The sequence below is a fragment of the Eulemur rufifrons genome, chromosome 6, assembly GCF_041146395.1.
Source record: "Eulemur rufifrons isolate Redbay chromosome 6, OSU_ERuf_1, whole genome shotgun sequence".
NCBI classification, from domain to species: domain Eukaryota; kingdom Metazoa; phylum Chordata; class Mammalia; order Primates; family Lemuridae; genus Eulemur; species Eulemur rufifrons.
The window spans coordinates 63,020,989-63,041,306 of NC_090988.1; the positions used below are offsets into that span (position 1 = coordinate 63,020,989).

At 44.7% G+C, this 20,318-nt stretch overlaps 1 protein-coding gene and 1 non-coding gene across 2 annotated transcripts in view; one reads left to right on the plus strand and one right to left on the minus strand.

Moving 5' to 3' along the window:
• The first annotated feature begins 1,073 nt into the window (after positions 1-1,073).
• Positions 1,074-20,318, plus strand: part of TEAD1 (TEA domain transcription factor 1) — a 243,943-nt gene continuing 224,698 nt past the window's right edge. The window contains exon 1 of the mRNA XM_069469584.1: positions 1,074-1,202. The gene's annotated coding sequence lies outside the window, so the exon portion shown is untranslated. The remainder of the gene's footprint in view (positions 1,203-20,318) is intronic.
• LOC138385522 (U6 spliceosomal RNA) lies at positions 9,110-9,216 on the minus strand. Its single transcript, XR_011233756.1, has one exon. It is a non-coding gene; the product is annotated as a U6 spliceosomal RNA (small nuclear RNA).

Below are 20,318 nucleotides of genomic sequence, written 5' to 3' on the forward strand. Positions count from 1 at the left end.
TTTGGAAGTTCTTAGCGGATCCATTACTTTTGAAAACTAGAACCAGCAGGGACGAGTGAACTTAGTTTCTTAAGTGCCTTGGAGAAGACGACAGTGCTAGCAGGGCAGGATTATGATGAAGTCTGTAATTATCCTTTTCTGCTATGCAAAAGGTTTTCCCTTCCCAACAGTAGGACAGACTTCCACTTGAGTGAGAGCTGCGAACTTTCATAAAAGTGAAAGGGAAGAGAAAGAAATGGCAGCCAGGGAGTCTGGCCGGGGAAGGCGTCCACTGCACTGGAGAAAAACCACCTGAATGTTCAGAAAAGAAACTTCCCTTTGCCACACTTGCAGACTTCCGCGAGTCCGGGAGCACTCAGGGCGGCCGTCCGCGCTTCTGCTTCCCGGATTAGGGAAACTGAGGCACGGCAGGCGCGGCGCCAGCCCCCAGGAGGAAACTCAAGCTTCCACAGCCCTCCGCGCGGGCGCAGGCACCTCCGAGCCACCCTGCTCGCGTCCGCCCCGCCCCAGCTCGGGACAAAGCCCGGAGCCCGCGCCGGGAGGGGGAGGGCGGCTCCCCCGCGCGCCGCGCTCCCCCGTGGGCGCGAGACTCCGCCCCGCCGCCCCTCCGTGGGGAGCCGGTGCCCTAACAGCGAAGCGGCCGAGCCCGGCCCGCCCCGAATCCCCATGACGTCACCGGCGGCGGCAGGCCCCGCCCCCGGTCCCGGGGCGGCAGGCCGCATGACGTCACCGAGGCCCCACCCCTCCGGAGCGAGTTCGGTCCCGGCGTTCATTTCATTCCTGTCCTCATTCCGAACATTCTTAGCATCGCTCGCGCCGCGCCGCGCCGCCCGAGCCGAGCCGAGCCTCTGCAGCCGCCGCCGCGGCCCCGCCGCCCGCCGCGGGCGCCCACCAAGCACTTTGCAGACTCGCTTCCACCCTGCGGGCCATTCCGCGCGGCGGGGCCCGGGCCCGGGGCGGCGCGTCGGGGGACAGGCCATGCAGTGACGCCCCCCCACCCCCTCCACCTTTGCCCAGAGCGCGGGCAGTAGCCCAGCGCGCCCAGCCGGCCCGGGGCAGGAGCGGTGCTAGGCAGGGGTGGGGTGGCCCAGCCCGGGGATCGGGAGCCGGGGAAGGAGTCGGGCACCGAACTGAGGGCGGGAGAAGCGGCGCCGAAGTTTGCCTCGCACTCGCCGGGCGCAGCGGCGGCTCCCTCGGCCAAGGTAAGTTGGCGCGCGGGGCGGATGCAGGGGTGCGGGGAGCGCACGGGGCGGCGGGCGGCGGGGGCCGGGCAGCGCGTCCCGCGCGGGCCGCTCTTTCTCTGCGGGCTGTGCTTTGTGTGAGGCCGACGGGCGGGCACGCGGAGAGCCGTGGCCGGGCCCCCGCACCCGCCTCCCCGCGCCCCCTCCGAGGTGAGCGGCCGGGCGCCGCCGCGCGAGTTGCTGGGACGCCAAGTTGGGCCGCGCGCTGGGAGCCCGCGCGGCAACAGGCTGCCCCCGGCGGCGGCCCCGGAGGCGCCGGGCCGGCCCCGCCGCGCCCCCCGCCGCGCCCCCCGCGCGCCCCCTCTCCGCCGCCCGCACGCGCGCACACGCATATACCCTCGGGCGCTTTTCACGCGGTGCTCCGGGGAGCCAGAAGTTCGGAGCGAGCGCGGGCGGGGAGAGCCGCCACCACCGCCACCGCCTCGGAGCCCGGAGCCGGCCCGACCCCCTCCCCCGCCGTCCCCTGGCCGCCCCCCGGCGCCGGGACCCCCCGAGGCCGGCCCGGGGTCTGCGCCGAGTAGTGTCGCTGGCGGGGGTTTCGCTCCTTCTTCCCAAAGATGAAAGAGGGAACGGTCGTCTTTGCCGCTTCTCCAGGACTGTTGCTGCCGCCGCCGCCGCCGCTTCATTGCACATTCAAGTGGAAAATTTTCAGGAGTCAGCAGAAACATTGTGTCCAAAAAGGACTGAGTCGCTGTTACCACCAAACCCAGGAGGAGACTCTGCCTGGAAAACTTCCCTTCGGTAGGAAATACTGGGGGATTTGTTTGTTTATTGGAAAAGAAATGATCCCCAGGAGGGGAGAAAATCAGGGTACACTTCCATTCTTTGTTCGTAGCAGCAGCACTTGTTTTCAAAAGTCCAGAGGCCCACTTTAAAGAAAGTTCAACTTCTATGAGTTTCCTTAAAAAAATACGTTTGTATTTTTAAAAAACCAAAGCAACATATTTAATGAGTCAAAAATAATGAGGAACTCACACCTCCCTTATCTTTCTCCCGGAAAATAAAATCCAGATCAGAATTTTCTTTGTTTTTTGTCTTTCTTTTTAAAGCTTCATTTAAAGTTGAATGGTGTCACTGTATAAAAATATTTATGAAACAATGAAATACCAGCCACCAGCGTTTCTCAGGCAGGAGGCTTGTTAACTTCTTAGAAGCAAGTGGCTTCCTGTGATTTGCAGAAATAAAAATTTACCTCCGTGAGCCCTGGAAACTTACAGACAGATGATGTTCCCGGAGCAGGGAATGTAAAAAGGCTATGTTTAAAAACAGTGGCTTGCAAGGAGCCTTGGTCTGTAAAGTAAAGCCTGTCAGATTTCAAAATAGTAAAAAAGAAAAATAAAAAAATAAAAAGGCTACAGGTATTGCAAAGGAGCAAAACACTGTCGGTTCACGACAATCCCAAGTTTCTGTCTTTCCATCGTCCACCTTGATTATTTTTTGAAGTCTGGGAGGTCTGATTGCTTGGGATGTGCTGGGTGCTTGCAGTGGTTACCTGCTTAGACACATCCCTCCCTTAAGGGAGGAGTGATCCACTGCATTGTGAGAGCCGGCCTTGGGCTCTTTTCTCTGCAGTCTGCAGTGAATCTTGCTGGTCTCTTATGGTGGGGGCTTCCCTGCCAGGATCCTCTGAGGCAGAGGTTGGAGAACAGTTCAGGCAATGCAGGGTGCTTCATCCTTTCACAGTTGGGTTTGTGCCCTTCTGTAAATAGCAGGATCCTTGGGCCTAAGCACATCTGAATGCTTTTAGGGGCCAGACTCAGAAACAACTTTGGTAAGAATCTTTCCTCTTTTAGAAGGAAATAAAATAGTAGAACTAATTACAAAGTGACTCGGGGAAAGACAAATGGATTAGTTGAAACTTTGTCAACAGTGAGCTTTTGAATTGTTGATTATTTTGGGGGGAAAGGCTTATTTTCCTAATCTCACTATTTCCATAAATGGTCACAGATATTTTTGTTTAGTATTTCTTTGTATGTGTAATTCTGTGTTGAACTCCCAGGTTTCAGATTTTAAACAGTTTACAGTTCTTTTATTTATTGTTGGTATAAAAAAATGAACTGATAAGCTGTATCTATTACTGGTTCTAGCTGATGGTGTAAAAGTGCCAAAGTAGACCATTTTATTTTGACTTTAGTGGTATTATTTGATCTGCATTTTTAGGGGGAATATTAGAATTTTTTTTTTTAACAAGTTTGAAACAAAGCCAATGTGACTCTTTGCCTTGACAATAAGAAAAAAAAATTATAAGGAACAATCTTTGTGTAAATTCCTCCTCTGTGTGATTCTTTATGAAGTAATGAACTCCAGGGTACATGCCTGAGAGATTATTGGAGGGTTTTTTTTTTTTCTTTCCTTTTCCCAAAACAAAAACGAGGACTCACCGCGACGTATACTTAATGAAATTTAATTTAAAGAGGGAGGACATCCTAGCTTAGTTTGAGCCAGACTGAAATGAATTTCTCACTGAGAGGCTTTTCCTTGCATTGTGGTACAATATGTGCCTAGGCCCCAGCAGCAAGCTAATTATACATAAGGGCGGGTTTGGGAGGGCAGTCTTGGGGGGGGGGGCGGTCAGCTTCCTCCTCCCCTTCTCATTTCCTCTCTCCCCCTATTTGCTTTATACAGCAAGAATTACAATTTATGTACTCAACTTTGGAGACTGGCGTTTCCTTTGATTTAGAAAAAGGACAGATAACTCAAAAGAAAAAAAATGTTCGAGTTTTTTCCTGCTTGAGCTTCAGCAATTTATAAACAATTTTGAGTTTTGTTGTTTCTGACAATACAGAGTAGCAAGTATGAGGGCATTTCTTTATTAAAGGGAAAGTTTGGAAAGAATATACTTACAGTGTATCATCCGTGTTTAGATTGTATTTGTCATCACAGTTCAGCAGAAAAGTGTGTAACATGAGCACTTTAGAGAATGTAGATCCCAAATGTTAAATAGACGTTTGAAGATATGAGCCGTGCCAGTAACAGTGTTTTAAGGTCGCTTGCTTCTGAAATGGATTGATCTCTTACACACGGTGGTTGTACAAGAACCTGCACATCTGTGGGATTACTTTTCTCTCTAATCTCATGGTTATTATGTGTTAATTGTGAGCATAATTATACTACCTGCAAATGAAAATTGTGGTGTCTTATCACTTAAAAGGTTGGTGCAAATAACTGTGTGCATGATCTGGGGGACTTCAAAATGACCATACTCACATACAGACAGTATGTGATAATACTTTTAAGTTTATATTTTAGGCACTTTTTCTTGTTCCCAATAGAGATCTTCTGAAAGAAACAAATATATATATATATATATATATATATATATATTTCTGAGTGAAAACTGTATTTAGAGGTTGAATCTGTTTAGTGATAAAACTTTTAGGGTCTGTTTTCTCCAAAGACTGAAAAATACAGGCCAAAGCAAGTGTCCAACTTTCTCTGTAGAACTGCAAGAAAATCCGAGCCAACCTTTCTGTTAAATGCGGGCATTACAGCTTTTCCTTTGGAGTTCAGTGACTGGAACTGCAGACTGCTAATGTCCTGCTTCTGAACTCAGCAAGAAAAATATAAGGCTTATTCCCCTTTGACAAACTTAGACTCTGCTGCTGGGCTACTTGGGGACTGACTGATGGCTGGCACAATCTTTTATAGCTGCGTGGTGCTTTTTCTTAATTTTATCTATAGAAGACACAGATTACCTTGGGATATTTAAATTAGATCCCAAATCGTGTTTGAACATCAGAGATATATTTTGTTTTTTCATATTCATAAAGGTGATAAAATCAAGTAATTCAGGTCCATCCTAAGCACCTAATGTTTCAGGGTTGGGCTTTTTGAGAAATAACCTTATTTAGACCCTGTTTTATTGCAGTTATTGTGTACATCTGAAATCAGGGAAGTTCTGGGCCTTCTCTCTTCTTGGGATAGTTTGTGGAATGCTAGAATATTTGGATCTAAATATTTGGAATGTTTTTCTGTGGGTTTTTGTTTTGTTTCAAAGTTGTGAATGATTGAATCCTTAGTCTGTAAGATTTGCATTATAAGCTTCCTTGACCCTGTTCCATATTTGAAATTGGGGTTGAAATTGACCATTTATTCAGATGTGTTCAGGCTTTGTAGTGGTGCAGAATAAGAGAATTTCAAAATACATGTTTTTATTTTAGTCAAAGCAAATGGGATGCCCTGGTGGGTGGGTTTTCTAGACAATGTTTCTTACAGGGTGTGTTACTCTCCACTCCTAAGTTCTCTTTTTTGTCTATTGACTTTTTGCATAGTTGGGAGGATTCTCAAAAAAAATAGTTTCCATAGTCTGGGAGTCCTGGCTAACTGTGAAACCCACTGGTCTCTCTTCTGATTGGATAATGGGGGATGTGTGTGTAGGGGGGTCCTCTTAAGACACTGTCTTTTTTCTACTTTTGTGGCAGGCGAAGGGAGGGCTGTGTTGTCCCCCCCTTCCAACCTCCGTTGTTTAAAACGAGTATTTACTATTCTACTGCAATGCTTTCTGCCCTTTTTCATGGTTCACATTAGTTTTAAGGCTCTTTCTTAAGATTCCATTAGCAGTTTTAATTTGAAGGGACAGGGCCCTGGAAAATGGGTTCAAAAGAAAAAGCCAGTTTATTGATGAACAAGTTAAGTATCCGTCATCTCCAGTGGGAAATTCTTGTTGCATCTGACAGGTTTAGATGTATGTGTAAAGTGACTGAAACACTATTGACTGGGGATATACAACAATGATGAGCACTGTTGTTTTTACTGATATATAAACTGAAAAACTGCTGCTAATGGTGGGAAATGTTAATTATGTGAGAACATATTGAACTTACATTCTCTGGCATGAACTTTTTAAAAAAAATGCATCAACTGTGCTGCTTTTTTTTTTTTTTATAGGCACAGCTTTCTAATTATCATAATTCAGTTCAGCTCTGCTCTTGGATGGTGTTCAAGTGCAATCTCAATTTAACTTGAAAGGAGATTTTTTTTTTTTTAAACTGAGAATGTTTAAGAAAATTTGAAAAGTTCATCCAAGAATGTTGTCTGCTTAGGTGTGGGTAAATTGGGGGGAATGAAATGAGTGCCTTTCTGTAATAGTTCAGTAGATCTGAATGTTAAGAGAGATACTGTTTGCCCTTTTTTGCTTTGCACTGTATCCAAACCTGCATGTTGTGTATTTTTGCATAACCTGATGCTACATGCTGCTGAATTCTCTTTGAAAACTGGTGTCTTTTTTCTAATAGATAAACTAAATAAATGAATATTTTTATTACCATCTGCAAAAACAGGAAAGTCTTTGAGTAGAAAGAAAGAAATGCAGAATTCATATGAATTCATTTGATGAAAATCACCATTAGTCTTTTATACTAACCAGGCCTTTAGAAGGTGATTGCCTTATCTGTTCCTTCTTTCCACCATGACTTGATGGTATTTTGCCAAGGGAGTCATCTCTGACAGCGTTCATTCCGGCGGCTGACATCTTTTAACTTTTCTATGACCTTAATAGCTTTTCAAAGAAAAAAAAAGTTAATGAAACCCAAGCTCTGAATCCTCCGGGAATCAATTTTAATTGTAAGAAAGAACAACTTAGATGGGCCTTGCCGACTTTTGTCCAGTCTGACTCCTTCTGCTGAAATGCAGAGAGCCCGCGGAAACCAAATGACTTCATTTGCTCTGGCACTTAAGAGCCGAATTCACTTCCATGGTGGTGAAATAAAAGGAGCCAAGTGTTTTAAATAGCCACTCCCCGAGGCCCGCCCACCCGCCCCAGTGTTTTGAGAAAAGCGCATTGTCTGCAGCTCTAGCTGGGAGCCTGCCTGACTGGCCCTCTCCCACCAGGCAGCTCCATTTCTGAAGTTGACATCTGGTTTTCTCCCTGTTCACCTGATCTGTTCCCATGTACACGCACGCATGTAGTGGTGCACGCATGCATTCTGCACGTAGCACGGATTTGTGACATTAAATATGTGTGTGTTTCAAATCCCTACTGGGATAGGGGGAGGCACAAAGCTAATGGCACAAAATAAAATGTAAACACAGTAGCTGCCCCACATGCCGCCGCTGCTGGGTTTCTGTCCGACGGTGCTTTCTGGGTAGGCGTGCCTATTGTTGTGGCAGCAACAGGCGGCAGAAGTTGGGGCACCATATGGCGGATGTGGGCCTCAGATAAGCTGTCTGGTAATTTAGCTTATCAATAGCACTTTGATATGCTTCATTTTCAGATCACCCATCACTGTGGCTGGGGGTGTCTTAGAGGCTAACTGATTCTGAAACCATTGTGAGCGGATGCTTCCTTTGGTGGAATCTCTTTCAATCCTTTCTCCCTGGCTGCCTTTTCATCTCAAAGCCTTTGGGAGACAATGGTGGTTAGAGTTAGAAAGAGCCCCATCAGCTGAAGGAACTGTCAGCCCCGTCTTGAAATCTGGGGCACTTAGAAGACCATCAAGTATTGTCACTGAGAGAAAAACAGAACACATACACTTAATGGCATTTCAAATTGGGAGAGCCAAGAAATTCCCTTAATTCAAAGTTTGCTTTTATTTTAAATGTTGACGAGGTAAGGTTGATATTCTTTCTTATTTTGATGAAAGTTTTCTAGTGTTGTTATGCATTGAGATTACCTGCCTGATTTCCTTTCACCTTTACATTTTTCCTGAAGCATAAAATGCAAAAATGATTAACATCTATATATGTTGAAATCAGGGCGGGGCGCGGTGGCTCACGCCTGTAATCCTAGCACTCTGGGAGGCTGAGGTGGGAGGATTGCTAGGGGTCAGGAGTTCGAGACCAGCCTGAGCAAGAGCGAGACCCCGTCTCTACTAAAAATAGAAAGAAATTATCTGGCCAACTAAAAAATATATATATAGAAAAAATTAGCTGGGCATGGTGGCACATGCCTGCAGTCCCAGCTACTCAGGAGGCTGAGGCAGCAGGATTGCTTGAGCCCAGAAGTTTAAGGTTGCTATGAGCTAGGCTGACACCACGGCACTCTAGCCTAGGCAAGAGAGCGAGACTCTGTCTCAAAAAAAAAAAAAAAAAACAAACCCAGAAGTCAGGGGATGTGCCTTCTGTGATTTGGAGGCAAGCAGCAGCTTCCTTTATGTTTAGAAATTGTTAAAGTGGGAAATGCTTCTAGAATATCACTGAGGTGTCCAGTGAAGCTGATGCAAAACTAAATTCTCTCCCACTGATGCATTGACAGGGGGCTCTTGCCTGAGCTTGAGCCGACTCAGGCATTCTGCACATAGTAGGTGGCTCAGTAGGAGTTGGATGGTGTGCATGACTATGTGCTTATCATCCATGCAATCTCATTCAGCAAATACTCTTGTCCCTGATATGTGCCAGGCACTGGGGAAGCTAGGGCTAAACTGTCTGTCTTTCTCCCATCACCCCCTGCCTGTGTGTTCTCACTCACCTTTCCAGGCCCCTCACCTTTCTCACATTTTGACTTTTGGGTTTGTAATTCAGGAAACATGGATCCATTTACATGGCTAATTCAGGATAGTTCTGACTCAAACCCAGGTCAGCCTCTGTCTATTTCAGCCTCAGGGAGCCTCTCTCACATCTGTGATTCCCACCTTAGCATGTGCATTGCAGCCTCCATGGAGCATTTACAGCCTGGGCACTACCTGTGGGGACTTAGGAGGTTGGAGTAAATGCAGTGTTTCAGTATTTCTGAAAGGCCCCGTAATACCATCTGCACTTGGCTGGGAACCATCGCTCTAGCTATTCTAATTTTTATCCTCAGACAGAATCAGATCAAACTTGGTCAGCCTCTTCTAACTTTGAATGTGATTTTCTCCCTTTATGTTTGTGAGGCAATATACCTGGGGACATAGACTAAATCTTTATGGAATTCACTAAGATGTTCTCTTTTTTATTTTAGGGAATGCTTCATGAATTCACATGTCATCCTTGCGCAGGGGCCATGCTAATCTTCTCTGTATCATTCCAATTTTAGTATATGTGCTGCTGAAGCGAGCACACTAAGATGTTCTTGGTTTTAAAAATAAAAATAAGCCTGCCTACAATAAGGTCTTACCCTTCTATGCAGGGGAAGTAATAAAATGAACCAGAACCACCCTCTCTGCACTCAGCATTCATCTGTTACCCCTTGGGAGTGTAGCAGTTGTTTCCAGATGTGATTGTAGAGGTGTGTGTCAGGCGAGGGGTTTGAGGACTGAGTTCTGTTCTGGCTGTGTGCAGAGGTTTTACTTTTTGAGCAGCGGGAATGCTCCTGAAGATCCTCAGGTGGTCTCCCTTGACCCTGGAGAATGAGGGGGGTAGAAAGGGTGATCCTGATGGCATTCCAGGGACGAACCTGTGAATAAACCGCCATACTTTCCATTCTTTCTTGTCTCTTCCCTTCACCTTGGGCACTTTGAAATCCAGATGCTCCTGGTTTTCATAGAGCTGCTACTTGCCACTGAGCATTTAAACATTTACAGGTGCTACTGTATGCCAGGGATTTGGTGATTAGGAAAAGGTGGCCAGTGAATGGTGATCAGAAAAATTCTCCTGCCTTAAGAAGTTTACAGTTTAGCAAGGGAAACAGGCATGTAAAGAGGTAAATCACAATCCGGTGGGAAAGCTGTGCATATCGTATTTCATGAATTCCAAGGTGCATATTTTTTACATACTGGAACATTTTTGAAATTGGGACATGTCTGACCATCATGGCAGGCCAGGTGGTAGTCATGACCCGTGATGTTACATACGTTCATCAAAGCCTGTAGAATGAATGCAGTAGAGACGGAAGAAAACCCGAGTCAGTAGTGAGCATTCCTGAGAATGCTCTTGTTGTCACAGAGGGTGATAGTGTATGGACAAGCATGAACGTTGATCACTCTGAGAATTTGTTTTAGGTATTATCTTACTCAAGTTATTTAGCTTGTATTTTCCTTGCTATGCATGCATAAGATTGACATAGGACAAAAAGTTTCAATATGTATAGAATTCTGTTTCTAAGTGATGAGGAAGAATTCTGGCATCATTTGTTTGGCAACAGTATTTCTTTGAAATAAAATTATGCTGCATCTTGCAGTCAGTGGTGTCTTAGGGTTGGTGAAATGTTGAAACAACATGTTTGCATCTCTAGCCAAAAGAGATCTGGGAGATTATACATTATTGACAGTAGTTGCTTTGAGGAAGTGGGATTTTTTTTTTTTTTTTTTTACATGTTTGCATTTTTTAGGAGTGTAGATTTCCTTATGCAATAACAGAATAAAGGGGGAAAAATTCAGTGGGATAAGTGCTCCCGAAATATCCCAAGAACTGTGTTGCCTGGTGGTAGGGACTGAGGAAAGCTTTGCAGAGGAAGAGATGTTGGAGTTGGGCCTTGAAGGAACAGAGAGGTTTTTGCCAGATGAGTTTTTGGGGGTGGAGTGGGGCTTAGTTGTTAGAAAACAAACTCTGTGAAATATTCTCCTGAGTAATGAATTCAACCCCTACATATCAATGAAGAAGGTTTATTGCCAATAGTGGGCTAGTACAAATTTGAAACTTGATCATGAGCAATTCATTGAAAGAAACAAAAGGGAAGGAAGGAACTGATTGAGGTGAAGAGTGGACTGTTTCCTGATTTTGGTTTGGAAAAAGGCAGGATAATGTGGCTTTAAAAACACAGATTTGGAGTTGGACACACCTTGGCTTAATTTGGCTCAGCAGCTACTTGCTAGTGTGACCTTGGACAAATTGCTTCCTCTCTGGAAGCCTCAGTGTCCTCATCTATAAATTTTAATAGAGCACCTTGTATTTACCAGATGCCTAGTATAGTAAGTGCTCAGTAAATAGCAACTGTAGATGTTATCTTGTATGCAAGATAGAGGACTTCCTGCCAAGTCAGCCTGGACAGTGACTCTTGAGGGACACCCAAGGCTGAGGCTTTTACTTAGAAGAACTGGACTTCAGGTCTCAGGCAAAGGGATTGAAATCCAGGAGAGGCTGAGGCAATCTCATGAAGCACTTGACCATTAATTGCTTTGAACCCCACTTCCCTTATTCATAAAGTAGACGAAATCCATCAGTAAATACATAATATTTGAGGTCATTCTTTGCCAAATGGTAGTACGAATTAAATGGAAATGCTTCAAAAAGTGGGTAGCATGGTATAACCTCATATATTCAAAAGAAAACCTCTTCCTTAGGTTCTTGCTTGAAAGCCGCACTCCTAACATTGGGGTTGGGTTCAAAGTTCTCCTCTAAGGTGGTTGTGTGGAACCCATCTTTTCGTAGAGAAATGATGCTTAGGGTCTTGGGCTTGCTGGCAAAACCATTGAGTAATCCCCACTGGGGTGCTGAGGGCATCAAGCTATGGGTGGCAGAGAGGTAAGGTAGTTTTGCTGTCCTCATTGTGCCTCTTCATAATCACTTAAGGCAGGCAGCTTAGCTTCTCTGTGCCCTCAGTTTTCTCACCTGGAAAATGGGGATGATGGTATCTACTTGGAAGAGTTGGAGTACAGTTGAGATTAGATAAGTGCTAGTTCAGTAGGTTAGAGCTGCAGGTGTGGCTGCTTTTCAAACCCAGGCTGTCCTGTTCCTCCAAGTACTCTAAGCTCCAGAATTAAAACTTTGCCCCTCTCCTAAGACTCGCTTTCTCTGGGTCTTAAATATATTCAGTTAACAATTCACACTGGAGTGTGAATGAATGGTAGATCGTCTCTTTCGACTTTGTATTTGCATATTTAAGAGGATGTTTGTGAACCCAAGTTCAGTGTCTTAACTCCAGGTACTTCCTGGGTTGTTGAGCTGAATTCTTCTGGAAGTTGGTGGGTAGAAACTTGTGTTTTCAAAGTCAGCTGCCCTAAGCCAGTCCTGCTCCACTCAGATTCCCAGCTACACTTCAGGGTGTGTCAGTGTCCTTGTGTTTTTAGATCTAGGCCACTCCCAGTGACTGGTCTGAGCAGTTAAGATTGCTTTGTGTGAGCCTGGGCCAGGGACCACCTGCATTTTATTGACATCTTTTCCGGTTGTCTCTCAAGCAGTGTGTACAGAACTGTGTGTTAGTTCATCTGGTTTCCCAGTTATAAATTAAAAATTATAAATTGTTGATGGAAGAGAGTAGTCTGGTTGGGGAGAGAGGCTTTAGGGGAGGCAGACTGACAGTCGACCAGCAGAGAAAGACAGATCTAAAAACACTGATTCACAACCCTGTGAGTCTCCTGAAAGCACTGAATTACATACTTTAAAAGGGTGAATTTTATGGTATGTGAATTAAATATCATTTAAAAAAACCCTGAATCTAGTTATCGCTGAACAGCATCTTTCTGTGCCCACTCTGGTATGCCAGCACTCTGTGTCTACGTTTTTTTTTTTTTTTTTTTTTGGTGATCTAGAGATTAAGACTGATATTTAGACCTAATGAGAAGAGTTTATGTTTCTACTAGTTTATTAGTTTTAGTGAGGAGCCAGGAAAAAACATGTAGTTCCTTTCAAAGATATCCATTAAAAGTATTTAAAATGGGAGACTTTCTTACTTCAGGGAAAATGAGTTTCGGCAATGTGCAATGACTTGCTGCCTAATGGTAAGTGCTCACCGTGTTAACCATGCTTGTGGCTTAGACTTTTAAGTCATCCAAGAACTAAATTATAAACGATAAACATTATGAAGATCATGAAGAGGAGACACCTGGAAGGCTCGTGAGGCCACAAATCAAGCATTGAATCTGATTAGTAAATTGACGTAAGATGGGGGGAAAAAAAAATCTACCCAGAGTTGGGTTAATTTATACCTTGAATTTGAGCCTCTGCTCTATCCAGTTTTTTCTTAATTCTAACTTGGTCTTTTTTGTTTCTGTGTCTTCCCACCAGATCCTGACTGCCTTCCTCATAATAACTTTTTGGCAGTTTTATCCATTTGTATTTTCTAATGGGGTGTCCTATACCTCATGGTTATGTATCTGTTTGTCTGGTATAGTCCTGGTTTATGCTTCTTGTCTTGGCATAATCCTTCATAGCACCTTCTTTTACTCTCACAATGTCCCAGTTAGGGTGATAAATTATATGGTCATTCTGCTAACAGGAAACTGTTGAGGAAACTGGCAGACTCCTTTTTAAGCAGAATGGAGAGAAAATCTTGGGCAGGCTGTCTTCATGATGATCCTAATACTGAGCCATTCAAGTATTCTTGAAGGATTGTCCCAGGCCGTTTCTGAGACCGGAACTACAACCAGGGGGAGTTTCAGAAAACACCTTTGTCTATAAAACTGTATTATTTCAACCAAATTGTTTCAAACCTCGTGCTTTTCTGTGGATCGATTCATAAGTATTTTTTAAAAAAAGTTTCTCATCATTCATAGGAGTGATTCAGCATTGGTTCATTTCCTTTTAAACCAACAAAGTTTAATTTAGAAGGAAGTTTTTCCCAGTGGGATTCTAAAAGGTTTGTGCTGTATGAAATTTGGGGATTTCAGATACTTTAGAACCTGCTGTCTTAACATTCTTTTTTTTTTTTTTTCCGAGACAGAGTCTCACTTTGTCACCGGGGCTAGAGTGCCGTGGCGTTAGCCTAGCTCACAGCAACCTCAAACTCCTGGGCTTAAGCAATCCTCCTGTCTCAGCCTTCCAAGTAGCTGGGACTACAGGCATGTGCCACCATGCCCGGCTAATTTTTTCTATATATTTTTAGTTGTCCAGCTAATTTCTTTTTATTTTTAGTAGAGACAGGGTCTCGCTCTTGCTCAGGCTGGTCTCGAACTCCTGAGCTCGAACGATCCTCCCGCCTCGGCCTCCCAGAGTGCTAGGATTACAGGCTGTCTTAACATTCTCAGGTTTGAAACTCACCTTTGTTCGTGGGGGAGACTATTTAATGATGTCCTATGATGTACCTAAATACATAGGGCAGGGAAATTGGGTGGAAGTTTAGAAATTTTAATAGAAATTTTAGTACTTTACCTAAACCCAAAAATAATTGTAATAACCCTGCTCAGTTACAGTGGTTCTGTTGACACCATTATTTAGTTATTTTATCATGTGCCTTAGGCGGTGACTGTGGGCAGGAGCAGAGGTATTCAGTCCAATGTAGTGTCTTCCAGGTCTAGCTAAAATTGTGGCCCCTAGCCTTTGCCACTGAGAGATCAGTTAGGGAACTGCTTCTTTGTGGAGGTGATTGACTGCAAGAAGGCCTTTGAGCGTCCTCTCGGTGCTAGAATCCTGGTCCCTCCACTTCCAACTGGTGTGGAAGGCAGGCTTTGGGGAAAGCCTCTGCTGTTGGCTGTCCCTGTGATCTTGGGTAAGTCACTTGAAAATCTTTGGTTTCCCTTCTGGGAAGATTGTGCTGGACTCCCTTTGCCCCTCTAGCCTGTTTTTGTGCTGTGCTTTAGATTAAAGAGATAAAATGTATGAGCCTAGGAGCCTTTAGGCAGAAAGGTCCTGGAGAACTGCATTGTTCTGGGCTATCCCGTCCTTAACCCTTGAGCTGGGTTTTGTGGAGGAGGAGCAGTTCTACTGAGTTCACTCCATAACTCTTCTTTTAGTTGTACAAATTCCTGGGCCTCTGTGGGAGAATTTGCATGGGAAGGAAAGTCTGACAGGCCAGGTTCTGTTTTAAGCCCATTCTTCAGCACTACCTCATTTAAACTTAAGAGCTCTGTTTGTAGTTGGGGAAGGTGAAGCTCAGAGAGGTTTAGTAACCTGCCCAAGGTCACACAGCCAAAATTTGAAACCAATTCCTAGATTTTTGTGACTACTGCTGTCAGGCTAACAAAGGACTGCCTATTAAGTCACCTATCAGGTCTTACCGTGTCTTTTGAATGGACTTTTGATAGATTGTGACATTGAAACAAAGGTAGACTTTTCCTCATTTGGTGTGTTTGTCCAGAAAAGAGGGGACACAATACTTTGTTTTGTTTTCTTGGTGGCCCTTTATACTTTATCTTCAATATAAACATGTGGCTAAGGCCCTAAAAATTTTGGTGTGACCCTGTTGAGCCTTTCAGAGGGGACTTGTCCTACCCCCATCATTTATCTTATTGGAAAAGGGCAGAATTCACCTCTCCCTTGGGGCTCCCGTCCTCAAAAACTGTAGGGACCAGGACCCCTCACGTCCTGACTGGTCATAGCAGCCTTTGAGAGTAGAAGGTAGGACCACTGGTGCTGGGGCAGTCCAGTTGCTGCGTAGGTGGGTGGGTAGGTGGAGGGGGGGGCTGGTGTGATATGGACGCTTGGAGCCAGACCTGCCAGTTTATCTGGTTTTGCTTTGGAATGTGCTTTGTTGGCAGTCAGTCAGAATAAGTTAGCCCCGTCCACCACCCGAAGGTCTGGATGTGGAAATGGCCTCATACTGGGGATAGGGTTTAGGCAGATGACCTTGACTTCGTTCCTTGATCATGGGCTTGCTTGGGAGCCTGCAAGATGGGGTGAATTTCTCTCCTCCCCACCCAGGCGATCTCCTGGAAAATTTGTCTTAGCCCGTGACGTGATGGGCAGTGACGGGTGGTGGGCAGAAGTGAGTTAAGTTCATAATCAGGCCTCTAAAAAAGACATTGGGGCTTTGAGATGGGGTTGCTCACGGGGTTGGTATCCGTCTTTGACACCTTGGTTAGATTTTGTTGGGAGAGTGGGCTGGTTGAGATTATCTTTTCTTCCTGTCCACCTAGTTCTGGTGACTCTGAGCTAACACGTGTTGTGGTCTTGATTGCCAGTTTCTGGAGCTTGCGCTCTTGCCTTCCCCTCCTCCCTGTACTCACTTGCCCCCTTCGTGGCCTTCATATGTTTTTTAGATTCCTTGTAGATACTTCTGCTGTTGGCTGTTTCGGGTTGCTGTAACAGTACAGTTCTCTCTAGTGCTTGACGTATTAAGCAAAGTAGCCTAAAAGCACAGCTTTGAGGTCAGGCCCTGGTTCCAGGCCCAGTTCTGCTTATTGGCATGTGTGGTCTTGAGTAAATCATTTATTTACTTGGGGCCTCTGTGCCCTCATCTGCAAAATGGAGAAGATAATAGTACTGCTCTGGATGTGAGTTTAAATTTAATACAGTGCGTGGCCCACAGTGAGCTTCTCTGTTGGTTCCCCTCAACCCGTTCAGAAGTCTCCTGCTTCCTTCACCCTCCAGTTCTCAGTCCAACTTGCCGAGGGCTTCGACTAGTCTGACGGCTCATTTGTTTGCTTTTTTATCTTCCTCCGTTGGGTTTGGTTTCAAGCTTTTTCCCAGCTTCCCTTCTTGCTGGATTTCCTGCTCTGTTGTTTTTCTCTCCCTTTTTCTTCGGGCAGTTTCCCTTTTGCTTTCCTGTTTTCTGCTATCCCCACCCTGAAACACACACTCACACACCCCTCCCCCCTCTGCTGTTCACCCTCTTTTCTGCTCTTATCACTTTGAGATCTTAGAGACTCTACTCCTGCAGTTCCCTAGGTTTCACCAAAAATGGTCATCAGAAAAGCATCGCTCCTGCTCCCTTTAACACTGGGTTGAATCTTCTGGCTTACAGAGCTGCCAGCACTCGTAAGAGTTGTTACTATTTTGGTAAGACGTAACTCATTCTGATTCTCATTATGCTTATGAACTTGTGGAATTACACACATTTCCTCCACTTGACTTATCTGTTTGACTTTGGGCAACCTCTTTAATCTTTCTGAACCCCAGTTTCCTTACCTGTGAAATGGACGTGGTAGTGCCTTCCTTACAGGTTATAGTGCGGGTTAAATGAGGATTAGCGCAACGTCTGGCAGAGAAGTGTCTCATAAATGTTAGCTGCCGATTCTAATTACTATTGTGACTGCCATCATCCAGCAGCTGTGAGTTAGAGGGCCAGGGACTCCTTACATAGCATCTTTCTTTTTGAAGGAGGGGATCAGGGATGGTGTCTTATTTTTATTTTGTAGATTTTTCAGCGCTTTTATTGTAGTAAAATTCAGTACAGTAGAGAACAGTGAACTCCCCATGTACCCTCATCACTCATCAGCAGTCATCAACTCATGGCTATTCTTGTTTTCCTCTAAACTCCTGGCTCTTCTCCTGCCAGCTTATTTGGAAGCAATCCTAGGTGTCATCCCATTTCATCTGTAAATTTTTCAGTATGGACTCTATTTTTAAAAAACACCAGCTACAATATCATTATCACACCAGCACTTTAGTAATAATTGCGTAATATCAAATATCTAGTCACTGTTCAAATTTCCTTGATTGTTTCATAAATGTTTTTTCATAATTGGTTTGTTCAGATCAGGGTCCAAACAAGATCAGCAGGTTATATTTGGTTGCTATGTTTCTTAAAACTCTTTAATCTAAAGATCTCTCCTCCTTTTTTTTTTTTTTTTTGAGACAGAGTCTCACTCTGTTGCCCAGGCTAGAGTGCCGTGGCGTCAGCCTAGCTCACAGCAACCTCAAACTCCTGCACTCAAGCAATCTTCCTGCCTCAGCCTCCCAAGTAGCTGGGACTGCAGGCATGAGCCACCATGCCCGGCTAATTTTTTCTATATAGTTTTAGCTGTCCAGATAATTTCTTTCTATTTTTTAGTAAAGGCGGGGTCTCCCTCTTGCTCAGGCTGGTCTCGAACTCCTGACATCAAGCGATCCTCCCGCCTCGGCCTCCCAGAGTGCTAGGATTATAGGCGTGAGCCACCGCGCCCGGCCCTCTTCTCCTTTTTTTTTCCTTTCTTGTAATTGATTTGTTATAAAAAGCCCCATTGTTTCAAGTGCCCACGACTTTCCCTCATTCTGGATTTTGCAGTTGCATCCCCATGGTGCTGTTCATCCTGTTTCCTTATCCTCCATATTTCCTATAAATGGGAATTTAGATCTAGAAGCTTGATTTAATTTAGATTTAATATTTTTGTTTTTTGCTTTGACAGTAATATTTCATAACAGGCGTTCTACTAGGAGGCACATAATGCCCAGTTGTCTCTTTCTGTGATGTTAGCACCACTGATAGATGGTCGATGCCTATATCAGTTATTTCATGTGGGCTTTGCAAACTGGCAATATTCCAGCTCTCTAATTCCTTCTTTTTTAGAGAAACGCTCTCTCATCAACTATTTGGTTAACCTGGCACACAGTTTGTACAGGAAAGACATTTTTGTTGTTGTTGTTTTCTGGTTTTTTGTTTGCATATCCATATGCCATCATGGGTTTTAAACTGTTGGATGTGTTTGAATCCATTGTGGTTCCTCCTCTTTCTGACACTCAAATTGTCCCCTCATTTGCCACTTACACACTTGTACTTGTCATATTGTGTTTTCCTGCCTTAAGGGAAAGACCAGACTGCAGGATTGCCCGTGGAGGGTTCATGGTTTGACTTGCCTACTGAAGGCCACAGCGCACTTTAATTTAGGCCTCAGAAGACTTTCGTGAGTGCCTTCACTCATGTCTAGCTGATGGTTTGTTCTCCTTCTTGTGTGCATAACCGGCACGTGAGAGATTCCTTGTCTTATTACCACTGGGAGCCGTTCAGACTGTAAGTTATATTTTGGTGATATTGTTGGGGCCATTTACAAACATCTATTTCAATAAATACCAGTTGAATTAAGCTTTTTACTTTCCTCCAAAGTGTTTAAAATAGAGCATATTTAATGTCCTGGTCATTTAAAGAATGTATCAGTAATCCATTGTTTTTACAAACAGAAAGAAGTTAAAGATTTGTAGTTTTAGGCAGATTTATGCATTGGCGTCCTTGTGGGTACATGGCTATTGTTATGTTGCGGTGGGAATACGATAGTAAGCCTGTAAGTCTAAGATGAGTGTTTTTTGTTTAACAAGTCTGCTATTAAACTTATTTTTAGTAATTTCTGTCTTTGCTTCTTGGAAATTGTTTTATGCCCATGTTGGTGCATCACAGAGTACGCAGTTAGGGAAAAAAGGGGCCCATTTTAAAGACAAGCTTTAACACTTTCTTCAGAGGTTCCATTCAGGCTTGGAGTTTCAGCTTCAGTAGTACTTTTTTGTTTTGTTGGTGAAACAAAGCCGTATGCGTTCACAGTCCAGCCAACACAGCCTCACAACAGCGTGAGAGAATAGTCCCCAAATTATCATCATTCCCGAAACCACTGAGAAATTAACCAGCATCCTGGCCTGTGAAATTTTGGATACACATTTAATGCCCCTCACCCGCACCCCAGCCTGCTTCCTTTAATGGTTCCTCTGTATTAAGGAAAGTACAGTATTGTAGGGGATTATTCCCTCCCCTTTCCTCCTGTGGGCACCCAGAGCTGGGGGAAGAGCCCTGTCATTCACAAGGCAGGCCTCTGTGCCCCGAGGTAAACTCCGTTTCACAAAGGGAATTTTCATTATGGCCCTGTGGCTCCCGAACATAGTGGAGGCTTCAGGAGGCAAGTGGTAAAAGCTACCAAAGAAAAAGCTGGACTGGAGCCACTGACGTCATGTCAGTAAATCTGCTGGAGGAGCCCAGCCGAGCAGCGCCTGCCAGCCAGCCCCTGCACTTTGGCCTTGCCTGGTCAACTGTTCTTACTGCTTCCTCCACCCGCACCCTCCCCAGAAAGGCCTGCGTTTTTGTGTCCTTGTTTTCCCCTTTCCCTGTGTGCGACTGGGCATGTATCGAAACCTGTAAATGCTTTTGAAAATAATCCCTGAAACTGGTCCTTGTGCTTAATGTTCTGTGTTGGGGGTGGAGTAAGGAGAACCCCAGGATCCGTGGGTGAGGGGGGCTTGAAAACTTTTCCCTAGTAGGGACTTATTTGTGAAAAATAAATCCGTGGGGCATCATGGGACACAGCCCAGAGGTGCCAGCTCCTGACACCGAGTATTTTAGAGAGCTTTGCTCTCAAGTATTGGGTTGTGTGTGTGTGTCTGTGTGTTTCTGTGTGCGTGTGCACATGTGTGCATGTGTGCCTGTATATGTGCACACAGGAAAACAGAAGGCGGGTCAGAGCATGGGTGGAAATACAGACTTGCAGTCTTCCAGCAGAGAATGATTTAAGAAGAATGAGTTCCAATGCAAGTCCTTTATTCCCCATTACTCATTGGTCAGCTCACTCTGAACTCTACCCCGTTGCAACTGTAACAGTTAAATCTCCCGCTACATGCTTCTGTACATCTTGGGTATTCAAAGTCACAACCCCAGATAGGCCTGAATTAAAATACTGCTGTGCTAAATCTATTTTTACATCTAGGGGAATGACATCTAAAAATAAACCTTAT